We start from the raw sequence: 26,138 nt of genomic DNA on the forward strand, positions 1-26,138 counted from the left end.
TTTGGCCAAAGGGCTCCTTCACGGAAACTTCCAACCTATGGCAGCAGGAGTGGTTTTACATCACTGAACCCCGCGGTACCAAGTGGGCAGCTACACCTACGTTCCGATCTGGTCCTCCATTACGACTCGCATCATGGATTAATAAGACGCTACAAAGCCGTATCCGGAGCCTCCTTGAAAAGGACACCGGCCTCATCAACGTGATCCAGGTAATGCTAGTCCGTCGGGTCCTGCCGTGCCAGTGACGGCCTCTCCGCATGTGGGAGTTCAATCCAGAAGGACCACGGACCCTTCAGCACTTCTTCAGCACAACGCACAAAGGGATGTGGAACTTATTCTTCGGGACCCGAAAGCAGTGGCCGGATACAACTGAGGACATCGGCCTCGACTGCAACCATCCGGATACCTTGGTAAGCACTCGACTCCTGAACACAGCTTAGTTGATTATCCCGTATCAGTATACTGAGAAACCTATCTTCGACTAGGGATGGATAAAGAAGGCGGAACGAATTAGGTGTTCGGCTCCACTTCTCAAAGACTCAGCTGATCCTATGTTGACAAGGATGCTGGCCCCGACGCTGTATCAAGTGCCGGCGAAGGAGGACATAGAGGAGAGCAAAAAGGTCCAAGGTGGCCTCCACTCTAAAGGTACACCGGACGCTATGTCCGGGGAGACCGGAACTCCCTCTTCTAAAGATGAAGGGGAAGAAGAAGTTGATATCCCTTCTCCCCATGGGAAGAAAAGGACCGCCTCCGAAGATTTGGAGGTGGAGGCTCCCAAGAGAGGGAAGATGTCCCTGTCAGACGGTTCGGGTTCGGAAGACGACGTTGCCGCACAGTTCCTCCGTAAGGACAAGCCTTTCGCTGAATCGTAAGTGAACAAGGGTATTCTAGACATATCCCGTTCTTTTCAGGTTACAAGGGTAACATCTTAAATATATGTTTGCAGTACGGCCCGCAGTCTTCCTCAACAGTCCTCCTCCTCGAGTGACCTGCTTCCGGAGATGATGGAAAGCGAGATGCCTCCACAGGCTTCCTCGCCCCTTAGGGCGGACGAATTTGAGGTGTCGTCCTGGAGGGTCCCCCCCGATCATCAAGTGGTGCGGGGGCAATGAAGACAGCACCCAAAGGTGATACTTCGGTCGTCAAGGGTCCGGGGTGTGCAGCCCCTACGAGGACCAACAATAAACGCCCCGGACTATCCGGTTTATAGCCGAAGACGACTCTAGGGTCGAGTAAACATATCCCTTCGAAGGGAGTTCGTACTTCCGCAGCCGCTTCCAGGAATCCGGAGGCGCCAGATACATTAATGGGCAGGTTGCAAAATGCGTCCATCTCAGAGGAACATCGTACCTTAATGGGTATGATAGTTGAGAGGATTCTGTCTGCAAGAAGCGGATTGAATGAAGCCTGCACGGGCCTACTAAGAGGCTTTGAGGTATGCAATGTAATACCTTAACCACTCTTTACATGCAGAATGCGCCTGTGTATAGATAGTAGCCCTGAGACTCTGGTCGGCTTCCACAGGGAGGCGATCAGAGGATAAAAAAGATATGCTCAGGAAATGACATGATTAATTTGAAAACAGGCTATTATGTCAATGGCGACTGCCCACGCTACGGAAGTTGCAGATTTAAAGCAGAAACTTGAGTCGGCGGATGAGGACATTACTCTTGTTAACAGGCGGCTCGACGAGGCACAAGGTATGTTTTGGGGCAGTCAGCTTATGCATGTATAATAATATGAGCACGAAGCTGAGAATTATATACTGGGACATGCATAATTGCAAATGGTGCTGTTGCGGTTGAGACCCTTCGGGCTGAACTTGCCCGGGTCAAGGAGCAAGCCAGAGTGAACAATGCGGCTGTCAAGAAGGCAGTTGCTGAGTTAAAGGCCGAATAGGCCGCTCGGCACCAGTGCGAGGAGAGAATATCTTCCCTGGCGCGAGAACTAAAGGATGCCACTGGCCAATGCAAATCACTCGAGAAGGATAACAAAGCCCAGGCAGCCGAACTTGACAAGGCTTTACAAGAGGCACGAGGGGCACGGTCCGAGTCTGGAGCGGCTCGGGAGGAGATCCGGCAAGCTGGGGAGATAGCGGCTGGTAAGCCCTTTCTATTACAGACTAAATTCGGCGACCCAAAGAATGCCCTGCTTAAGCAACTGTGGAGTTCTCCAGACGCATTCTTGGACCTGCCGAAGAGTGTCTCCGATGCAGCGCAGTTTTACCAAGCGCAAGAAGGACGTGCAGCGGAGAAGCTTTTCTGGTCACAATTCAACGTGCTCAGGCGTTCGTCGTTGCTGAACGAACAGATGACCCAGTGGGCCGAGCTCCACAAGATGTCCGGAGCTGCCGTGAAGGACGTCATGGTCCGGCTGTGGCCGACTGAGCCAATTCCGAACAGTTATTTCGGTTTGGTGCAGCGACTTGTTGATGCGGTGCCGCGTATAGACGCTGTTAAGCGGCCGACATGCGTTGAAGGTGCACGGATGGCCTTTGCCCGCGTCAAGACATACTAGGCAAAAATGAAGGCCGCCGATATTGCAGCGAGGAGCCCACCCGAGGGCAAGGACCATTGCACGCCGGAGCAATATTTTGAGGATGTCCTAGAGGGCGCCTGCTTGATAGAGGGTCAGTGCTCGAAAGATATTATGTTCGAGTGAATGTATCGGAATTGTGATAACAATATTATGATATATTAAGGTTGTGTTATATTTATGCCTTTTGCCTGAAAGGTATTTCCTCCTGTGCGGCTGTTTTCTATAATCTGAAAGTTTGCCAGTCGTCGGCTTCAGCCCCCTCGCATATAATGCGGGGGTGTTCGGAATAGCGACTGACTACACTTGACCCAATGTCTTGGTTCGTGAAGGAGGTGTCAGTGCGGCAAACTAGGCAATTGGACTATAGGGCTTTAACACCTTCACTTAGCCATAGGAGTTTGACGGTGGGTCTACGATATAGCCCCTTGTATGTGCGCGTTTATCCGAATACAGCTGCGCTACATAGGTGACCAGAAAACGGTCCTTCGTGTTATACGGAAGAAATTGCAAAAGATTTTAATAAGTCGCCGAGTGGCTGACCAGCTCTCGCCATATCATGACAGTCAGTTTTCGGCTTTCTCTACTGAGGTGTTTAACCAGGTGAACCGGAAACACAATCGCAGTAGTTCTCCCTTTACTACCCTAGCCAATAGAACGAAATGTAAGGTAGTAAGCACAAGAGCCGGGCAACCCAACTATTGACCAAAGACATGATTCGGAGCTGATGCATATAATGCCAAACTCGTGACGCCGAAGTATGTTGTAGAGCTGTTCGGACTTGTTGGCGGCTAAAGCCCCTGGTGATTAGTGCCGAGGTGTGTATGTGAAACCACCGAAGAGGTAAAATACAGTTCTACGAGGAAAAGTAAATACTGAAGACGGATTGTGTTCACTAGAATCTGATTGATACGTCGAACGCAATCTTACAGATTATAACACCCCTTCCCATGTCATTTTACATGCCAGGGGTCGAAGGCTCGGGAAAAAGGCTATATCCAGGTTTTAAATAGAGTGTTTGGTCTACAAAAAATCTTTTGGACCTCCTATCGCACGTCTGCGCTGCCTTTGCCTTAGTGAAGAGGATTCCTTAAAAGGAGCAATCTTTGGTTGACTGGACAAAACTGGGCTCCGAAAGAGTCCTTGCAGGTCCATAGGACGAACAGGTTTTGATTCATCTGTGACAAAACATAAGAAATAATTAAAAGGAAGGGGGAAAAGCTATAGGAGGACAAACCGTGCTGTAGGCCTGTCTGCATTGTGCCTCCGCCGATGACCAAGGTATTTTAAGTGCATAGTTATGCATGCGCGATGTGAACTTCGCGGGTATATGCGGCGGACGACGGAGGCGGAACTGCTAATCCAGCTCTAAAATTGACCGGTCTTGTGTAGTAGAGGCCGGTGGCTTAATGGCCGATGAGGTGTGCGGTTTAATGAGGCCGCTTTGTACTTCGGCTGTGATGGCCGTGGTATACTCTTCGGAACGAAGGGGGTGTTCTGTGTTTCCATTGATTGTTAAGACACGGTGTGGACCGGGCATCTTAAGCTTTAGATAGGAGTAGTGTGGGACCGCGTTGAAACGAGCAAAAGAGGTCCGCCCAAGCAGTGCATCTATCCACGGCAGAACGGAACAATATCGAGGGTCAAGGCTTCACTTTGGAAGTTGTTCGGTGAACCGAAGACAACTTCCAGTGTGATTGAGCCCGTACAGTGAGCTTCTTCGCCGTGTATTCCCCTTTGAAGGTAGTTGTGGTGGGCTTGATCCTTGAGGGATCAATGCCCATTTTGCGAACAGTGTCTTGATAGAGCAGATTAAGGCTACTGCCACCGTCCAGAAGGACTCGTGTGAGATGGAATCCATCAATGATTGGTGTTGGTGGGAAACGACACCTATGGGATCACAAGAATCCCTACTACGGTTGCCGGGGCGCAGGGTTGCGAGAAGAGCAGGATCAACAGTCAGCACAAGGATCGTTTACCCAGGTTCGGGCCGTGAGGATGCGTAATACCCTAGTCCTGCTTTGGTGGCTGTATTTCAGAGAGTTCTTGAGCTCTCGAACTAGCTATGGTGGTTGCGTGGTCCAAAAGAGCCGAATCCCCCTCCAGTATGCCATGGGCCTCCTTTTATAGTCGAAAGGGGCTGCCACAGTGGCATGCAGGAGGTGGAAAGGCGTACAGTCCTGCGAGCTTATCGGCCGTATTACAGGACAAGATGCATTTAATGCATCACTTAGGTGTCCCCTTGCTTTATCGGGGACGGGAACGAGGCCCGTCCCATCCGTCGCCGCCCCTCCTCGCTCCGACACGCGCCCTGGCCAGCGACGCATGCGGCGCCATGTAGGCAGGCAGGCAGCTGAGGTGGCGCGATGGTAGGGTCTTCATGAAGATCTTCATGCCGCCACGCAGGCACTCGCTGAGTTGGCTCGGAAGCCGCTCGTTGCCACGCAGGTGCCTGCCCAGCTGGTTGGGCTGGCAGCTGCATATAAGTGGCGGTGGAGGCTTGGCTGGTGCGGGCCTCGCAGTGGCCCTGCTGATGCTCCCGGCAAGGGCCTTGCCGGGGGGCCCAACAAGGGTCTTGCCGTGGCGCGCAGTCGTCCTCGGCAAGAATCTTGCCGGGGGCCTTGTGGATTTCCTCGGCAAGGATCTCGCCGAGGGTCGCCGTCTTCTAGTCCTCATCTAATCTCATGTATTTATGATCTTGACGAAGATCTGCATGCCACTTACAGAGGTGCCTCCCGAGCCTGGGTTCCAACACAGCTGTTGGTGATGCTTGGAACCCCTGGGCTCAAGGGTGGCTCGCTCTGTGGGTGTTGGGCAAGTTGCCCCGGCAAGGCTCTTGCCGGGGACGCGGAGGCCGCCCCGGCAAGGATCTTGCCGGGGGAGTCCACCTCGCCCCTTTGCTCTCAGTGCTCCTGATCCCGGCATTGTTGTGGTTGTCTTGAGTGCCGGCTTATCTCCGGCTTCCCTCCTTTGCCCCGCTACGCGCGGCCGCGGCGCGTGGCTCTAACTGCCCGTGCACAAGTAAAGGGGTCAAAAGGAGAGCCCCTACTTTTGTACACCGACAGGAGCCCCCGGGCCTGGGCCACACATAAGCGCAACACGTTGTTGGGCCAGGCCGAGAACGGTGCGCGGGCAGGAGGGGCGAATTTCACCGCGATAACTGCTCGTCCGCTGCGCTTTCCCACGACCCGCGTTGAATGCACGATGTGGAGGGTCGTGCGTGACGTGGGGGTCATGCGTGGGGCGATTCCCGCATGCATGCGTCATATCGCGATACAGGGGCGGTCGTGGCTTCCCTATGAAGAGGGAGAGGCGTAAAGGCGCGACCCATTTACTGAGTGGGGCCGGGTCGCGGTCTTCAAGGCGTCCACACCCCACGATCACGTGGTGTGGAGAGGTCGCTTCACCCGTCCCCTCGGTTCTGCATGTTCGCCACGCGTCCTCCATGCGCTTGGGGTGGCAAGCGGTGGAGGTGGGAAACTAGGTCGTCGCTGGTTGGGGCAGCGGGTCGGTCTCGATTCCCTGCGCCTCCGGTGGCTGGATTGGCCGAGCTGGGCGGCCGAGCCCCAACCCCGCCCCTTTATAAGGAGAGGGAAGGGGGATGGCATCCCGCACTCTTCTATCTCCTCCTGCTTCTGCTTATTCCACTCATCTGCCATGGACAAGGGGAACCCCGGTCCCTCGACGGTGGTGGCGAGGGTCGCCGCTCGACAGCGCGTCCCTCCTCCTCCTGAGCCCGCGGTAGTGGAGCCGGCCGCGAGGGGAAGGGGGAGGGGGCGAGTGGGCGAGGCCGTGGTAGAGGTCGTGGTGCTCGGGGAAGAGGAGGACGGGGCAGCGCGCCGGCCTCGCCCCCGCCAATGATGCCTTTCCCGACGGAGGGCCACGTTGGAGACCAGCCCCCGAGTTCTTCATCAGGCTGCGCCGGCCTCCGCGGCGCCGTCTTCGTCTTTCCGCCCCGTTTGCTCAGGATATGGAGCGTGACCTGCCCCAGACCCTCAGGTTGCACATGAGGGGCTGCGGGAATGGGGGCACGCGGGTCGATGTCGACTTCCCGGCTCCTCGGGTCATGTACCTCCACCGTGGATGGAAGACGTTCGCTCGCATCCATAGCCTGGCGGCGGGGCTCGTCCTCTACTTCAAATTTAATGGAGGGCGGTGTGGCGCCCTTGATTCAATCGTACACTAATCATACACGCAAATGTGTACGATCAAGATCAAGGACTCACGGGAAGATATCACAACATAACTCTAGACACAAATTAAAATAATACAAGCTTTATATTACAAGCCAGGGGCCTCGAGGGCTCGAATACATAAACTCGAATACACAAGAGTCAGCGGAAGCAACAATATCTGAGTACAGACATAAGTTAGACAAGTTTGCCTTAAGAAGGCTAGCACAAAGGCATCTACGATCGAAAAGGCAAGGCCTCCTGCCTGGGAGCCTCCTAACTACTCCTGGTCGTCGGCGGTCTCCACGTAGTAGTAGGCATCGACGGTGGCATCTGGCTCCTGGGCTCCGACATCTGGTTGCATCAACCGGAAAGAAGAAGAAAGGGGGAAGGGGGAGCAAAGCAACCGTGAGTACTCATCCAAAGTACTCGCAAGCAAGGATCTACACTACATATGCAACATTATCAAAGGAAGGCTGTATATGTGGACTGGGCTGCAGAAATGCCAGGATAGAGGGGAGAACCTAGTCCTATCGAAGACTAGCATCTTCTGGAAACCACCATCTTGCAGCAACAGGAGGAAGTAGAGTAGCATAAAGTAAAGTAGTAGTAGTGTTATCAACCTCGGCCAGAGATCCTTTCTCGACTCCCTGCGAGAAAGCAATCCCAGAGCCATACTATCCAGTTATCATCACAATCCATTCCCCATCACAAGTATCCAGTTCTAGTTGTATCGATCGGGATACAACTCCAAGTGTCCGTTACCGTAGGACAGGCTATCGATAGATGTTTTCTTCCTTGCAGGGGTGCACCAACTTACCCACCACGCTCGATTAACTCCGGCCGGACACACTTTCCTGGGTCATGCCCGGCCTCGGCCAAACAATACGCCGCAACCCGACCTAGGCTTAATAGAGAGGTCAACACGCCGGACTAAACTTATGCCCCCAGGGGTCATGGGCCATCGCCCCGGGAACTCCAGCACGTTGCGAACGCGGCCGGTGAGCAGACCTAGCTACCTCCTTCAAAAAGGCAGGTGCTTACGCAGTCCAACCCGGCGCGCGCCACTCAGTCGCTGACGTCTATTAAGCTTCGGCTGATGTATACGACGCAGAACGCCCATACTATGCCCAAGTGATGGTTAGTGCTATCAGGCCAGAGGCCCCTCGGATCAAATATCCAATTCGTAGTGGATTAGTGCTACCTCTTGAGCACTGCGTTGGTTTTCCCTTGAAGAGGAAAGGGTGATGCAGCCAAGTAGCGTAAGTATTTCCCTCGGTTTTTGAGAACCAAGGTATCAATCCAGTAGGAGGCTACGCGCGAGTCCCTCGCACCTACACCAAACAAATAAATCCTCGCAACCAACGCGATAAGGGGTTGTCAATCCCTTCACGGTCACTTACGAGAGTGAGATCTGATAGATATGATAGGATAATATTTTTGGTATTTTTGTGATAAAGATGCAAAGTAAAATAAAAGCAAAGTAAAAAGCAAAGGAAATAAATAAGTGTTGGAAGATTAATATGATGAAGATAGACCCGGGGGCCATAGGTTTCACTAGTGGCTTCTCTCAAGAGCATAAGTGTTTACGGTGGGTGAACGAATTACTGTTGAGCAATTGACAGAATTGAGCATAGTTATGAGAATATCTAGGTATGATCATGTATATAGGCATCACGTCCGAGACAAGTAGACCGACTCCTGCCTGCATCTACTACTATTACTCCACTCATCGACCGCTATCCAACATGCATCTAGATTATTAAGTTCATGGAAACAGAGTAACGCCTTAAGCAAGATGACATGATGTAGAGGGATAAATTCATGCAATATGATGAAAAACCCATCTTGTTATCCTCGATGGCAACAATACAATACGTGCCTTGCTGCCCCTACTGTCACTTGGAAAGGACACAACAAGATTGAACCCAAAGCTAAGAACTTCTCCCATTGCAAGAAAGATCAATCTAGTAGGCCAAACCAAACTGATAATTCGAAGAGACTTGCAAAGATAACCAATCATACATAAAAGAATTCAGAGAAGATTCAAATATTGTTCATAGATAATCTTGATCATAAACCCACAATTCATCGGTCTCAACAAACACATCACAAAAGAAGATTACATCGAATAGATCTCCACGAGAGAGGGGGAGAACATTGAATTGAGATCCAAAAAGAGAGAAGAAGCCATCTAGCTACTAACTATGGACCCGAAGGTCTGAGGTAAACTACTCACACTTCATCGGACAGGCTATGATGATGATGTAGAAGCCCTCCATGATGGATGCCCCCTCCGGCGGAGCTCCGGAACAGGCCCCAAGATGGGATCTCATGGGTACAGAAGGTTGCGGCGGTGGAATTAGGTTTTTGGCTCCGTATCTGATCGTTTGGGGGTACGTAGGTATATATAGGAGGAAGGAGTACATCGGAGGAGCAATAGGGGGCCCATGAGGGTGGAGGGCGTGCCCCCTACCTCGTGGCCTCCTCTTTTGTTTCTTGACGTAGGGTCCAAGTCTCCTGGATCATAATCTTCCTAAAAATCACGTTCCCGAAGGTTTCATTCCGTTTGGACTCCGTTTGATATTCCTTTTCTGCGAAACACTGAAATAGGCAAAAAAACAGCAATTCTGGGCTGGGCCTCCTTAAATAGGTTAGTCCCAAAAATAATATAAAAGTGAATAATAAAGCCCAATAATGTCCAAAACAGTAGATAATATAGCATGGAGCAATCAAAAATTATAGATACATTGGAGACGTATCAATTAGGAGCACGCGGTAACAAGCAGAGACTCACGAAAGATGTGACCCCGTTGCCCCGTCTCGAGGACTTGCGGCAAGGGCTAGGAATGACCGGCCACACCTCGTAATTATCTCGCGGGCACCCTCTAGGTCAACCCGACTCCACATCACTCGTAATTAAGCTCGCGCGGGTACCCCTCAGAGCCGACCAGTCTTTAGTAACATGGTTCAGTGTAAAGTCATAGTAACCATAGTAACTGTGTGTCTAACACCAAGGGGAAAACCTGAGGAATCACCCTTGACGGATTCCACTCGATGTAATCATCAAGGTGAACGTAAGAGGAACCACCCTCGAAGTTCAGAGTTGAGGGGTTACAAGACAGAGTCGTATCGGAAGTGGTTAAGGCAGAATCACCCTCGATGACCACGACCGAATAGCTACACTACAGGGTAACATCAGAAGTGCTGATGAGGTCTCACCCCCAGCACTCGATAGTAACCCGGTAGTGTCGAGCAACTAAGGGGAAAGTGATGTGCGGTGTCGGGGCCTGGTCTTCGATCCCGTTGATCGGGTCTTCGATGATGAAGCAGGGGCAACAAGGACAAGGTGGGGTCACTGATGGATCACTAACCAACCTATACTAAGCAGTTTAGAATAAGCAGGTAGGTAACAATAAGCAGGTTACAAAAGCAGGCTATGCATCAGAATAGGAGCAATCAATTTCTGTAGCAAAATCTAATGCAAGCATGGAATGGGCGATATCGGGATGATCAAAGGGGGGCTTGCCTGGTTGCTCTGGCAAGGAGGGGTCGTTGTCGACGTAGTCGATCACAGGGGCAGCATCAGTCTCGGGGTCTACCGGAGAGAAGAGGGGGAAGAAACAGTAAATACAGAGCAAACAATGCATCACAAGGCATAACATGGCAATATGATGTGCTGGGTGTGAACTAACGCAAAGCTAGACGTTGCAGACGGAGAGGGAAACATCCGGAGGGGTTTTTCCGACGTCTGGCGTTTTCCGGACACATGAAAAGAGAGGGGACAGTTCCATGTTCAGCATGCTAGGGGCATGTGACAAATGAACGAACCGTGTATCCAGATTCGTTGGATTTTTCTGAGCAACTTTCATATATAAAACATTTCCATCCGAGCTACGGTTCAATTTCTATGAATTTTTAAAGATTAAAGTATTTTCTGGAATTATTCAAAATAACAGAAATGGAATATGACATCAGCATGACATCAACAATGCATCCACATTCGGCTGACCTGCTGACTGGTCAAACTGACAGGTCGGGCCCACCTGTCAGCCTCTCTGGGTTAAAGAGTGGGTAAAACTAATCTAACAGACTGATTAGAGGGGTGGGCCCCAAGTGTCAGTGATTAACTAACTACTAATTAAATAACAGATTTTAACTAGCAGTTTTATTTATTTATAAAATGTTTTAAACAAGTGGGGCCCACACGCCAGTCTCACTGGGCAACCCAGCCAGCAGTTGACTGGGTCAAGCCAGTCAACAGGACCACCAGGGCCCACTGGTCAGTGACCCAGGGGCAGGGCCCACTATGCCACATTGGCGTCGGCGCCAGAGAGAGAGCTCCGACAACCATGGCAACGGCGGTGCCTCGCCGGAGTTGGCCGGGGCCGCGCTACATGGGGCCTCAGGACCTGCGGCATGGACCTAAGGGCGCGGCCCGGCGCCGCGCACACGATGGTGACGACGACCGGCGTCGGGGGACGGCCGGAGCATCGCCGGCGGCGAGCAGAGGCGGCAGCGGCGTTCGGGAGCGCGTTGGGAAAAGCCTACGGGGCGCCAAACCGGTCGCGACTGGTCGCGTTCGAACGGGCCTTCGACACCACATCCATCTATGGTGGCGGCACGGCCCATAACGGGCTGGAACGACGACGACGAGAGGCGGGGCGGACACCGGCGTTCGACCGCGGTTGGAGACGAGGCTAGAGGGCGCGCGAGAGGGATCAGAGAGATGGGAGAGGAATAGGGGCTCACCTTGCGGCACGCACGGTGGCCCTCGGAGGTTTAGTAGCGGCAGAGACGGCGCTGGAGACGAAGAAGATCGACGGTAGCCGGAGATGGGGACGAGGACGAACGGCGGCTGTGGTGCTTCCCGGTTCCAGCGGAGGGCGCCAGTCGAAGGAGTCAACTCCGGCGGGGCTCACCGTCAGGGTCAGCGGGCGCGGGGCCGCCGGTGGCCGCGACAACGACGGACGGCGGCGGCGACTGCGCTTGGTGGTGGACGGGGAACGAGGGGGGGCAAGGAGGAAACTGGTGGGAAGAGGGAGAGGCAGAGCGGGGCAAGTGGTGAGGTGAGTGGGAGAGGCGCCCGAGGCGGCGTGGGCGTGGCGGCCTTATCCCGTTCAGCGGGGACGGCGAGGTGGTCGGGCGGCGACGAGCCCCTGTAGCGGCGCGCACCGAGGGAACAGAAGGGAAAGGAGAGCGACCGGGGAGGGGAACTGGGCCTGGCCGGCTGGGCCTGTCTCTGTGGCCTTAGGCCCAGGGGCAGGGGGGTTCCCTTTTTCTATTTTTTTAGCAGCTTTTGCATTTTCTTTTAGCCACTAATGACTTGCAAAATTATGCCACTGGCCAAAACAATTTCAAGAATTAAAGTGCACTGCCACAAAAATATTGTGAGACTTTTGAAAAAGTTTGCCAATTTTATAAACTAAAAAGGCATTCAATTTATTGCTTAGGTCACTGTTTTAAGTAGTTTAGGCCACTCAAACCCTTTGCAAAAATGTTGGTTCACCACCAATATTAGTTGTGGATTATTTGGTACATGATGAACATTTTAGTTTTCATGTTTGAGCAATTTTGAATTTCACTTGGAAATTGAAATTGAATTCAACTGGAATTTGAAATGGAATATTGATTAAAGTGACTAAGCACTGTTATAGCAAAATGATTAGCTTGATCTCAGGGATTACTGTAGCATCATTACACCAGGGTGTTACAACTCTCCTCCTCTAAAAGAAATTCTTGTCCCGAGAATTAAGAGGTAGAAGGGAACAGGTCGGGGTATTCAGCCCGGAGGTTATTTTCGCGTTCCCAAGTGGCTTCCTCTTTAGTATGATTCGACCATTGCACCTTGAGGAACTTGGTAACCTTCTGGCGGGTTCGACATTCAGCTTCTTCAAGAATGCGGATAGGATGCTCTTTATAAGTGAGATCATCTTGCACTTCAATAAATTCCGGATCCACTTCACGTTCCGGGTCCTTGAAGCAACGACGAAGTTGCGACACATGGAAGACATCATGGACGTGAGAGAACTGAGGTGGCAACCCCAATTGATAAGCCACCAGTCCACGACGGGCCAGAATGCGGAAAGGACCAATGTAGCGCGGAGCTAGCTTGCCCTTGACTCCGAACCGATGAGTGCCTCTCAAAGGAGTGACACGCAGATAAGCTTGTTCACCAGGTTGATAAGTTGAACCCCAGTGTTTCCGGTCATAGTTGCTCTTGTGGCGGGACTGGCCCGCCTTGAGATTATCCTGGACAATGCGAACCTGCTCTTCAGCCTGTTGAATAATGTCTGGACCAATGAGCGTCCGTTCCCCAGTTTTTGACCAATTCAGAGGGGTTTGACACTTACGTCCATATAGCACTTCGAAGGTTGCCATCTTCAAGCTGGCTTGATACTATTGTTATAAGAGAACTCCGCATAAGGGAGAGATTCTTCCCACTTTTTGCCGAAAGAAATAACGCAAGCACGCAACATATCTTCATGGATTTGATTGACTCGCTCGACTTGGCCTTGGGATTGGGGGTGATAAGCAGTGCTCCAGGTTATATGAGTTCCCATTGCCTCTTGGAAACTATCCCAGAACTTCGAAGTGAATATACTGTCGCGGTCTGAACTGATCTCCTTCGGAATGCCGTGGAGTGACACAATTCTGGAGATATACAAGGTTGCTAATTGACTAGCAGTGATAGTCTCCTTGACTGGCAGAAAGTGAGCAACCTTCGAGAATTGGTCGATGACGACAAAGATAGCATCGTTACTTTCCTGAGACTTGGGAAGGCTAGTGACGAAGTCCATCTGAATCTTATCCCACTTCCATTCAGGAATCAGAAGTGGTTGTAGAAGTCCAGCCGGTTTCTGATGTTCTGCTTTGACGCGACAACAAACGTCACATTCTTCGATATATCGAGCAATGTCTTGCTTCATTTTAGACCACCAATACTTCTGACGAATGTCTAGATACATCTTGGTACTTCCCGGATGAATAGAGAGAGGGGTGTCATGCGCTTCTTTCATCACCTTCTCTTTCATAAGCTCGAACCGGGGCACTACAATGCGATCTCTGAAGTATAAGGTTCCATCTTCACCAAGTGAGAAATCTCTGGATTTCTCTAATGCAAGATCCTTTTTCATCAGATCAACATGAGCATCTTTGGCTTGAGCAGACTTGATTGCTTTCAGAAGAGTTGGCTCCAAGACAAGGTTATTCAGAGAACCCTATGGAACTAGTTGAAGTTTCAGCTTGCATAGCTCTTCATAAAGGCGGGGTTGAGCTTTGAAAACCATGTGATTGTTGCAATAAGACTTACGGCTTAGGGCATCGGCCATTACATTAGCCTTACCAGGGGTATAGGATATACCGCAGTTGTAGTCAGCAATAGCTTCCATCCACCGCTGCTGATGGAAGTTTAGATCTGGCTGAGTAAACAGGTACTTCAGACTCTGATGATCAGTGAAGATCTCGCAACGATTACCGAGAAGGTACTGTCGCCATAGCTTCAGTGCAAAGATAACTACAGCAAGCTCGAGGTCGTGAACTGGGTAGTTCTCTTCGTGAGGACGCACTTGACGGGAGGCATAAGCAATCACTCTGCGCTCTTGCATTAGGACACAACCTAATCCTTGTCGTGAAGCATCGCAATAGATGACGAAGTCCTTGCGAGAATCAGGGGGAGCAAGCACTGGGGCAGAAGTCAGCTTGTCCTTGAGTGCCTGGAAACTTTCCTGACACTTTTTAGTCCAATCAAACTTAACTCCCTTGTGAAGCAGATTGGTCAGTGGCTTGGCAATCTTCGAGAAGTTCTCGACAAAGCGGCAACAATAGCTGGCTAGTCCGAGAAAGCTTCTGACTTGCTTGACAGTCTTTGGAGGGGTCCAGTCAAGAATAGCCTGAACGTGCTCTGGGTTGACGGCAATACCATCCTTGGAGATGACATGACCAAGGTAGGTGACTTCGGGTAACCAAAATTCACACTTGGAATACTTGGCATAAAGTTGATGCTCTCGAAGCTTCTCTAGAACAAGTCGAAGATGTTCAGCATGTTCTTCTTTGTTCTTCGAATATACCAGGATATCATCCAGATAGACTACGACGGACTTGTCGAGGTAATCCATGAATATGTAGTTCATCGGACGGGAGAATGTGGCTGGAGCATTGGTCAAGCCAAAAGATATGACGGTGTACTCGTAAGAACCATAACGACTGAGGAATGCGGTCTTGGGAATATCCTCTTCACGAACACGGATCTGGTGGTAACCCAACCTCAAGTCGAGTTTAGAGAATATCGATGAACCAGCCAGTTGATCATACAGATCATTGATCCGAGGAAGGGGATATTTGTTTTGAATTGTAGCTTGGTTGATAGGACGGTAGTCTTGGACCAAACGGTTCGTTCCGTCCTTCTTCTTGACGAAGAGAGAAGGTGCTCCCCAAGCAGAGGAACTTGGACGAATGAAACCCTTGCGAAGAGATTTGTCGATTTCCTCCTTAAGTTCAAGGAGCTCATGAGGCGGCATCTTGTAGGGGCATTTGGCGATAGGAACGGTGCCTGGTTTCAAGTCGATGACGAACTCGACAGCCCGGGCAGGGGGTATTCCTGGGAGTTCTTCTGGAAAGACATCTTGGAAGTCACGAACGACTGGAATCTTTTCAATTCCCTCAAGAGGTGCTGCGTTCAACGCATTCAAGACATAAAGTCATGCTTCAGCGTTTTGAACAAGCTGAGCATGGTAGCTTACTATCTCATCTGAAGGATGTAGAAGGTGGACGGTTTTAGTGGAGCAAACGATAGAAGCCGTATGTGCTTTCAACCAATCTATTCCCAGAATGAGGTCAATATTGGAAGACTTCAGAATAATGGGGGAGGCAAAAAATTCCAACCCTTCGATTTCAACTGAAACATTGTGGCTAACCATGGAGGTTTGGCATTGGCCCGCAGGGTTTTTTACCACTAGTGGAGTGTGCATCTCTTCGTATTTAACGCCATGCATGAATGCAAAATCTTCTGATATGAAAGAATGAGATGCTCCTGAATCGAATAAAAGAGCAGCTGGTACTGAATTAACAAGGAGAGTACCCATCACAGTAGCAGGCTGGTCTTGAGCTTCATTCAGATCAATGTTGTTAGCCTGCCCACGACCATAAGGCCTGGCATTGTTGTTACGGGGTTGATTGTTACCAGGACCCACAGCAGGAAGAGCCAGTTGGTTCTGATTCTGAGGACATTTTTTGGAGCGGTGACCTGGAAGGCCACACTTGAAGCATAGACCATCATTAGGGTTGGGATCAAGAGCTTCGGGTGGTACAGCTCGAAGAGGCTGCCTCTGCGGTGGAGGAGGTAGACGAGGTGCAACATAGGACTGTCTTGGTGCAGGTGCAGTTGGGCGGTACATGCTGTGGGGGATCCATATCCGACGCTTCTGCGCTGACGGGCCCGAAGATGAGCTAGCGTCACGGCTGCGCCTGAAGGATCCCTGATGTTCCTGCAGACCAGTTTCGACATGAATGGCCTTGTTCACCAAGGTGGCCAAGTCGGCAAAGTCATGAACGAGTAGTGCTAGCTTGATATCATGGTGAAGTCCGTCACGAAACTTCTCTTGCTTACGAGCATCAGTTGCAATGTCTTCTTCAGCATAACGTGACAAGTCAAGAAATTCCCGCTGATAAGCATCTAGAACCTTGTTGCCTTGGGTGAGGTTGCGGAAATCTCGCTTCTTCCTGTCCATGATTCCCTGAGGAATGAAGCGGGCACGGAAGGCAGCTTGGAAATCCGGCCAAGTGATGATCGTTCCAGTAGGTAGGGTACGCCTGTGGCTGTCCCACCATTTAGCAGCAGGACCCTTGAGGAAGAAGGATGCGAAGGTGACATAGCTGGCAGGGGCAACACTAGCAGACTCCATTTCATATGTGATGTCGCGGAGCCAGTCATCAGCATCAAGGGGTTGAGTTGAGCTGCAGTAGATAGTTGGGTTGAGGCGCATGAAGTCCTGCAGAGTTACTAGGGTTGGCTGTTGATTCATGTTCGGACGAGGAAACTGAGCCATCATTCCTTCCATGAACTGGCGGTTCAGCTCAAATTGTTGCATCATCCCAGCAAAGAATTCGGGCGGTGGTGGATCGTTGGCACCACGGCCACGACCAGCAGGTCTAACCATCCTGCTAACATGTAACAGGGGGTAGTTCAACATTGCGCATTTGCAAAGACAAGGATCATTCATGATGAAACATGCATAAAGAAAGAGGTACGATGGATACCACTTAGTAGTCAACACGACAGTGTGTGCACTACTCAAAATACTATTCTAAGGAATAACCATGGCTTATCCAACTTTGGGGTGAATGTGGTCACGGGATCCTAATGTTAGAGTTAGTAAATTCATTTTACTCGAATGGAAGAGAGATCAGAGTCCCAGAGTATAGACGAGGAGTAAAAGATCCTAATACCACCCGATGGCGACGTGGGCCCGCAAGCCACACAGCCAAGTTAGTAAAACAGTTTTGGACGACTAGACTCAACTTCGGCCAAGGAGTTGGAAAGGGGGCTACCTACAGGCAGTCGGCTCTGATACCAACTTGTGGCGCCCTCGATTCAATCGTACACTAATCATACACACAAATGTGTACGATCAAGATCAAGGACTCACGAGAAGATATCACAACACAACTCTAGACACAAATTAAAATAATACAAGCTTTATATTACAAGCCAGGGGCCTCGAGGGCTCGAATACATAAGCTCGAATTCACAAGAGTCAGCGGAAGCAAGAATATCTGAGTACAGACATAAGTTAGACAAGTTTGCCTTAAGAAGGCTAGCACAAAGGCATCTACGATCGAAAAGGCAAGGCCTCCTGCCTGGGAGCCTCCTAACTACTCCTGGTCGTCGGCGGTCTCCACGTAGTAGTAGGCATCGACTGTGGCATCTAGCTCCTGGGCTCCGACATCTGGTTGCATCAACCGGAAAGAAGAAGAAAGGGGGAAAAGGGGGAGCAAAGCAACCGTGAGTACTCATCCAAAGTACTCGCAAGCAAGGATCTACACTACATATGCAACATTATCAAAGGAAGGCTGTATATGTGGACTGGGCTGCAGAAATGCCAGAATAGAGGGGAGAACCTAGTCCTATCGAAGACTAGCATCTTCTAGAAACCACCATCTTGCAGCAACAGGAGGAAGTAGAGTAGCATAAAGTAAAGTAGTAGTAGTGTTATCAACCTCGGCCAGAGATCCTTTCTCGACTCCCTGCGAGAAAGCAATCCCAGAGCCATACTATCCAGTTATCATCACAATCCATTCCCCATCACAAGTATCCAATTCTAGTTGTATCGATCGGGATACAACTCCAAGTGTCCGTTACCGTAGGACAGGCTATCGATAGATGTTTTCTTCCTTGCAGGGGTGCACCAACTTACCCACCACGCTCGATTAACTCCGGCCGGACACACTTTCCTGGGTCATGCCCAGCCTCGGCCAAACAATACGCCGCAACCCGACCTAGGCTTAATAGAGAGGTCAACACGCCGGACTAAACTTATGCCCCCAGGGGTCATGGGCCATCGCCCCGGGAACTCCTGCACGTTGCGAACGCGGCCGGTGAGCAGACCTAGCTACCTCCTTCAAAAAGGCAGGTGCTTACGCAGTCCAACCCGGCGCGCGCCACTCAGTCGCTGACGTCTATTAAGCTTCGGCTGATGTATATGATGCAGAACGCCCATACTATGCCCAAGTGATGGTTAGTGCTATCAGGCCAGAGGCCCCTCGGATCAAATATCCAAATCGTAGTGGATTAGGAGCACGCGGTAACAAGCAGAGACTCACGAAAGATGTGAACCCGTTGCCCCGTCTCGAGGACTTGCGGCAAGGGCTAGGAATGCCCGGCCACGCCTCGTAATTATCTCGCGGGCACCCTCCAGGTCAACCCGACTCCACATCACTCGCAATTAAGCTCGCGCGGGTACCCCTCAGAGCCGACCCGTCTTTAGTAACATGGTTCAGTGTAAAGTCATAGTAACCATAGTAACTGTGTGTCTAACACCAAGGGGAAAACCTGAGGAATCACCCTTGACGGATTCCACTCCATGTAATCATCAAGGTGAACGTAAGAGGAACCACCCTCGAAGTTCACAGTTGAGGGGTTGCAAGACAGAGTCGTATTGGAAGTGGTTAAGGCGGAATCACCCTCGATGACCACGACCAAATAGCTACACTATAGGGTAACATCAGAAGTGCTGATGAGGTCTCACCCCGGCACTCGATAGTAACCCAGTAGTGTCGAGCAACTAAGGGGAAAGTGATGTGCGGTGTCGGGGCCTGGTCTTCGATCCCGTTGATCGGGTCTTCGATGATGAAGCAGGGGCAACAAGGACGGTCACTGATGGATCACTAACCAACCTATACTAAGTAGTTTAGAATAAGCAGGTAGGTAACAATAAGCAGGCTATGCATCAGAATAGGAGCAATCAATTTTAGTAGCAAAATCTAATGCAAGCATGAGAGAATGGAATGGGCGATATCGGGATGATCAAAGGGGGGGCTTGCCTGGTTGCTCTGGCAAGGAGGGGTCGTCGTCGACGTAGTCGATCACGGGGGCAGCATCAGTCTCGGGGCTACCGGAGAGAAGAGGGGGAAGAAACAGTAAATACAGAGCAAAAAATGCATCACAAGGCATAACATGGCAATATGATGTGTCGGGTGTGAGCTAACGCAAAGCTAGACGTTGCAGACGGAGAGGGAAACATCCGGAGGGGTTTTTCCGACGTCTGGCGTTTTCCGGACACATGAAAAGAGAGGGGGCAGTTCCATGTTCAGCATGCTAGGAGCATGTGATAGATGAACGGACCGCGAATCCAGATTCGTTGGATTTTTCTCAGCAACTTTCATATATAAAACATTTCCATCCGAGCTACAGTTTAATTTCTATGAATTTTTAAAGATTAAAGTATTTTATGGAATTATTCAAAATAACAGAAATGGAATATGACATCAGCATGATGTCAGCAATGCGTCAGCATTCGGCTGACCTGCTGACAGGTCTAACTAACAGGTGGGGCCCACCTGTCAGCCTCTCTGGGTTAAACAGTGGGTTAAACTAATCTAACAGACTCGTTAGAGGGGTGGGCCCCAAGTGTCAGTGATTAACTAACTACTAATTAAATAACAGATTTTAACTAGCAGTTTTATTTATTTATAAAATGTTTTAAACAAGTGGGGCCCACACGTCAGTCTCACTGGGCAACCCAGTCAGCAGTTGACTGGGTCAAGCCAGTCAACAGGGCCACCAGGGCCCACTGGTCTGCGACCCAGGGGCGGGGCCCACTATGCCAGGTCGGCATCGGCGCCAGAGAGAGAGAGAGCTCCGGCGACCATGGAAACGGCGGCGCCTCGCGGGAGTTGGCCGGGGCCGCGCTACACGGGGCCTCAGGACCTGCGGCTTGGACCTAAGGGCGCGACCCGGCGCCGCGCACACGATGGTGATGACGACCGGCGTCGGGGACAGCCGGAGCATAGCCGGCGGCGAGCAGAGGCGGCAGCGGCGTTCGGGAGCGTGTTGGGAAAAGCCTACGGGGCGCCAAACCGGTCGCGACTGGTCGAATTCGAACGGGCCTTCGACGCCACATCCATCTACGGTGGCGGCGCGGCCCGTAGCGGGCTGGAACGACGACGGCGAGAGGCGGGGCGGACGCCGGCGTTCGGCCACGGTTGGAGACGAGGCTAGAGGGCGCGCAAGAGGGAACAGAGAGATGGGAGAGGAATAGGGGCTCACCTTGCGGCACGCACGGTGGCCCTCAGAGGTTTAGTAGCAGCAGAGACGGCGCCGGAGACGAAGAAGATCGACGGCAGCCGGAGATGGGGACGAGGACGAACGGCGGCTGCGGTGCTTCCTAGTTCCAGCGGAGGGCGCCAGTCGAAGGAGTCGACTCCGGCGGGGCTCACCTTCAGGGTCAGCGGGCGCGGGCCGCCGGTGGCCGCGACAACGACGGAGGGCGGCGGCGACTGCGCTTAGTGGTGGACGGGGAACGAGGGGGGCGAGGAGGAAACTGGTGGGGAGAGGGAGAGGCGGAGCGGGGCAAGTGGTGAGGTGAGTGGGACAGGCGCCCGAGGCGGCGTGGGCGTGGCAGCCTTATCCCGTTTGGCGGGCACAGCGAGGTGGTCGGGTGGCGACGAGCCCCTATAGCGGCGCGCACCGGGGGAACATAAGGGAAAGGAGAGCGACCGGGGAGGGGAACTGGGCCTGGCCGGCTGGGCCTGTCTCTGTGGCCTTAGGCCCAGGGGCAGGGGGTTCCCTTTTTCTATTTTTAGCAGCTTTTGCATTTTCTTTTAGCCACTAATGACTTGCAAAATTATGCCACTGGCCAAAACAATTTCAAGAATTAAAGTGCACTGCCACAAAAATATTGTGAGACTTTTGAAAAAGTTTGCCAATTTATAAATTAAAAAGGCATTTAATTTATTGCTTAGGTCACTGTTTTAAGTAGTTTAGGCCACTGAAACCCTTTGCAAAAATATTGGTTCACCACCAATATTAGTTGTGGATTATTTGGCACATGATGAACATTTTAGTTTTCATGTTTGAGCAATTTTGAATTTCACTCAGAAATTGAAATTGAATTCAACTGGAATTTGAAATGGAATATTAATTAAAGTGACTAAGCACTGTTATAGCAAAATGATTAGCTTGATCTCAGGGATTACTGTAGCATCATTACACCGGGGTGTTACAGACGGCCTGCTCTCCGTCAAGGTCTTCGGGGATCTTGGAACTCGCCTGGAAGTGCTGCGTGGAGAGCTCCTCCGACGGAGATTCCGACGATGGAAGCTCTTCCTCGAGCAAAAGTGATGAGGAGGACAGCGGGGAAGATGACGGGGACAAGTCTGACTTGGCGTCGAACACCCCGCGCCTGGGCGGGTGCGGCAGCAGCAGCATCTGCACCTGGCCGCTCCTCCGGCGGAGTTTCGCCGGGGGAGGGGCCAGCTCCTTGAACTTCTCGGGGCCGTCTCCTTGGGCGGCTGGCGTCGGGAGGCTGCGGAAGAGGAAGAGGGCGGGCGGCAAGGCCGTCAACTCGGAGTACGCGGACACCGACGCCTTCGTCGCGTGTTTGGTGACCTGCCGCCTCGTCTTCCAGCTCCTTTCCCGGCACCGTCATCACCGGCCCACCCTTGGGCAGCCACCGAGGTGTTCTCATGGTGCTTTCTGCTGCTCGTAGCTCGCCTAGGCGCCCCTTTTCCCCTTTCGCCTTCTTGACCTGCCTCCTAAGGAGAGGGACAAGAAAGGGATTACGGGCATCTCATCTCTTTTTTAGTCTGTAAGCCTTCGGGCCTTCGTTAAATTTAGAACTTGTAATCCCCTTGCTCATGTTTTTCATTCCGTATGAACTGTACCTGTGTGGGATGTTTTTTAATGAAAAAGGGATGTTTGCCGGGTTTTTCGTTCGTGGGTGAAACCCGCGACAAGGAGCGAATCCTTGTTACTATTTAAGATAAACGTTTTTCGCCCGGCAACAGGCCTTGCCGTCCCCCCCACTTCGCTCGACCATTCTCACGCCCTTGGCGGAGGTAGGGATGAAGCAGGCTTAGGCTCCTCGTTCTATCTCCTTGCTGCCACGACTACAACCAAATCCGGACCCAGGAGATAATCCTTAGGTATAGAAAAAAGGGGAGCACGGTAGCCTGGAGATAAAACAAGGTTTCACATGTCCCAGTTCCATACCGAAATGCATGACAGAGGATGAAAGACTTATCTGGATCTGCAGCCCCCGGCAACCTTGTCTTGCCGCGGTTGGATCCTTGTACTTGTAGCCCCCGGCAACTTTGGTTTTCCGGGGTCAGGACGCCGGTCCGTTCCCTTTCTTCCAAGTAGCTCAGCAGAAGTGCTCATGTGCCCTGCGAACTAAAAGAGGACAGAAAAGAACAGAGATACGTGCACTCGACCTCTAGGCTAGGGGTTAGTCACTGCTAAGCACTATCAACCCTAACCAAGGAAGAGACTCGACCTAGCATGCATACTATAACTTAGGGTGCCAGCGCTTCATTTATTTATGCTCAGGGTCTGCGCCTGGCTTTGTACAAAGGGTTACATGCCTTGTTGGAAAAGCTTGTACAAAAGGTGGCTTGCCGGGAGGCCCGGCAAGCCGCGCCTTATGGGTAAAACTTGCGAAGATGCTCGATGTTCCAGGAGTTGCTCACCGGGACAACATCTTCGGTCTCAAGGCGGACTGCGCCAGGCCTGGTGACTCGTATTACCCAATAAGGGCCTTCCCACTTCGGCGTCAACTTGTTGGAATTCTTGGCCGACTGAACGCGCCGAAGAACAAGGTCGCCTTCCTCAAAGCTTCGGGCATCTTCGCAAGGCTTGCTGGTACCATGCTGCTCTCACAGCCGCCCGAAGACGATCTTCCTCAAGGAGCATTGCGTCATCTTGCCGCAACTGCTCTTGCTCAAACTCATCATAAGCGAGCACTCGAGGCGACCCGTATATGAGTTCCATGGGGAGAACTGCTTCTGCCCCGTATACCAGGGCAAAGGGTGTCTGGCTGGTGGCTCGATTTGGCGTTGTCCTGATCGACCAAAGAACCGCCGGCAATCCATCAATCCAGCGCCTTTCGCTCTTCCGCAGCTTGTCAAAAAGTCTTTGTCCTCAGGCCTCGCAACACTTCAGCATTTGCCCTCTCCGCTTGGCCGTTGCTCCGTGGGTGTGCCACGGAAGCAAAACAGACCTTGCTGCCGAGGTCTTGAATGTATTGCATGAAGGTGTGGCTTGTGACCTGCGTGCCGTTATCGGTGATGACTCTGTTTGGCACACCAAAACGGCAGACTAGTCCCTTGAAGAACTTGATGGCTGACTGTGCTGTCACCTTCCTCACCGGTTCCACCTCTGGCCACTTTGTGAACTTGTCGATTGCAGCGTACAAGTACTCAAAGCCCCCGACAGCACGGGGGAAGGGGCCCAGTATGTCGAGCCCCCAGACCGAGAATGGCCAGGAGAGAGGGATCGTTTGAAGGGCTTGAGCTGGTTGATGAAGCTTCTTTGAATGGAACTGACATGCTTCACACTTGGTTACTAGTGTCGTCGCATCATGGAGGGCAGTGGGCCAAAAGAAACCTTGCCGGAACGCCTTGCCGGCAAGGGCCCTCGACCCTATGTGGGAGCCACATATGCCTCCATGTATCTCTGCCAACATTTCCAGTCCTTCCTCCCGGGGGATGCACTTCAATTTCACACCGTTCGGTCTCTTTCTGTACAGGACGTTGTCGACGAACTGGTACAAGGTGGACCGGCGGGCTACTCTCTCCGCTTCTTCCTGCTCCTCAGGAAGTTCCCCTGTCTGGAGGAATCGGACGGTATGCTGCGCCCACGCCAGAGCCTGGGGCTCGACGGCAAGGACCAAAGGCATTTCCTCTGCCATGGTAACGGCTGTCTCTACGGCCAGGGCATGACGCCCTGCCGGAGCCAGCTGCTCCTTGGCAGGCACAGTGTCCATGGCAACATCCTTGCCGGCAGCCCCAGGGGGCTCGGTGGGAAAGTACTTGCCGAGGCCTGATTTCCTCCGCTTGTTTTGCTCCGTTGATGGTTCGACGGATGGCTGAGTTAACCGGAGCAAAAAGGTACCTGGTTCCACAGGTAGCTTGAATGCAGCACGCTTTGACAGGTAATCGGCGATGTCGTTCTCCGCTCGGGGAACGTGCTCCACTTGGATACCGTCAAAGCGCTCCTCCAGCTTCCTCACCTCATCTACGTAGGCCTCCATCAACGGGCTCTGGTAATCCTTGTTGACCTGTCTGACAACAAGCTGCGAGTCACCCCTGACGATGAGCTTTTTAACTCCAAGGTCTGCCGCGATCTTGAGACCGGCAAGCAGCCCCTCGTATTCAGCAGTGTTGTTGGTGGACATCTCCCTGGGAAAGTGGATCTGGATCACATACTTGAGGTGCTCCCCGATGGGTGCGACGAGCAGCACACCAGCACCGGCGCCTTGCAGCGAGAAAGCTCCGTCAAAGTACATAATCCAGTCACGAACTGTTTCCTTGTTGGGGAGGGTAGTCTCCTGGATCTCTTCATCAGGCGTTGAGGTCCATTCTGCAATGAACTCCGCCAAGACTCTGCTCTGGATCGTTGAGGTACTTTCAAATCTCAAACCAAAGCTTGACAACTCCAAGGCCCACTCCACAATCCTTCCGGTCGCGTCTGGGTTGTGTAGTATCCGTTGCAACGGGAGGCGGGTGACGACAGTGGTCTCGTGGGCTTGGAAGTAATGACGCAGCTTCCTCGAGGCCATAAGGAGGCCGAAGAGCAATTTCTGCACACCGTAATACCTTGATCTAGCCCCCTTCAAGAGGGAGCTGACAAAGTAAACCGAGTGCTGCATCATCTTCTTCTTCTGCACCACTCCACTTGACGGTGCGGGCTCTGTCCCGACGGCATCAGATTCTGCCGGGGGCCTCACCTTGCCGGCACCAGGCCCTGCCGGGGGAGCCTCTGACTTGTCATCTGTCGGTCCTACTGCTGCCAATGCCTCTTCGTCAACCTCCCTCTGCGCCACTAGCGCGGCACTGACCACTTGATTCGTCGCCGCCAGATACAGCAGCAACGGCTCTTGTGGTTTAGGCGCAACTAGTATCAGTGTAGAGGAAAGGTATCTCTTCAGGTCTTGCAATGCCGCCTCGGCCTCTGGGGTCCACTCCATTGGGCCTGCCTTCTTTAGTATCTTGAAGAATGGAAGGGCGCGCTCGGCAGATTTGGAGATGAATCGGCTCATGGCGGCAACGCAGCCAGTGAGCCGACGCACATCCTTGATCCGCTTGGGCGCCTCAATCTGCTCGATAGCCTTGATCTTATCTGGGTTTGCCTCGATCCCACACTATGACACAAAGAACCTGAGAAGTTTGCCAAACGGGACGCCGAAGACGCACTTCTCAGGGTTCAGCTTGAGGTTGATCTTGCGTAGGTTGGCAAACATCTCTTCCAAATCTTGTACAAGATTTGCCCTGTCCTTGGTTTTGACCACTATGTCATCCATATAGGCTTCCATATTTCTATGTAGCTGGGGCTCAAAACCAATTTGGACTGCCCTTGCAAATGTTGAGCCAGCACTCTTCAACCCGAAAGGCATCCGTAAAAAGTAGTACGTACCACATGGGGTGATGAATGATGTCTTCTCTTCGTCTTCTCTTGTCATGAAGATCTGGTGGTAGCCCGAGTAGGCATCGAGGAATGATAATAGATCACACCCGGCCGTGGAGTCAACAATCTGGTCGATGCACGGCAACGGGAAGGGGTCCTTAGGACTAGCCTTATTGATATCTGTGTAATCAATACACAGCCTCCACTTCCCATTTGCCTTGCGCACCACCACCAGATTGGCCAGCCACGTCGGATGGAGCACTCCTCTCACCAAACCTGCCGCTTCCAATTTCCTGATCTCCTCTGTG

Source organism: Aegilops tauschii, chromosome 1 (genome assembly GCF_002575655.3).
Source record: "Aegilops tauschii subsp. strangulata cultivar AL8/78 chromosome 1, Aet v6.0, whole genome shotgun sequence".
Taxonomy (NCBI): domain Eukaryota; kingdom Viridiplantae; phylum Streptophyta; class Magnoliopsida; order Poales; family Poaceae; genus Aegilops; species Aegilops tauschii.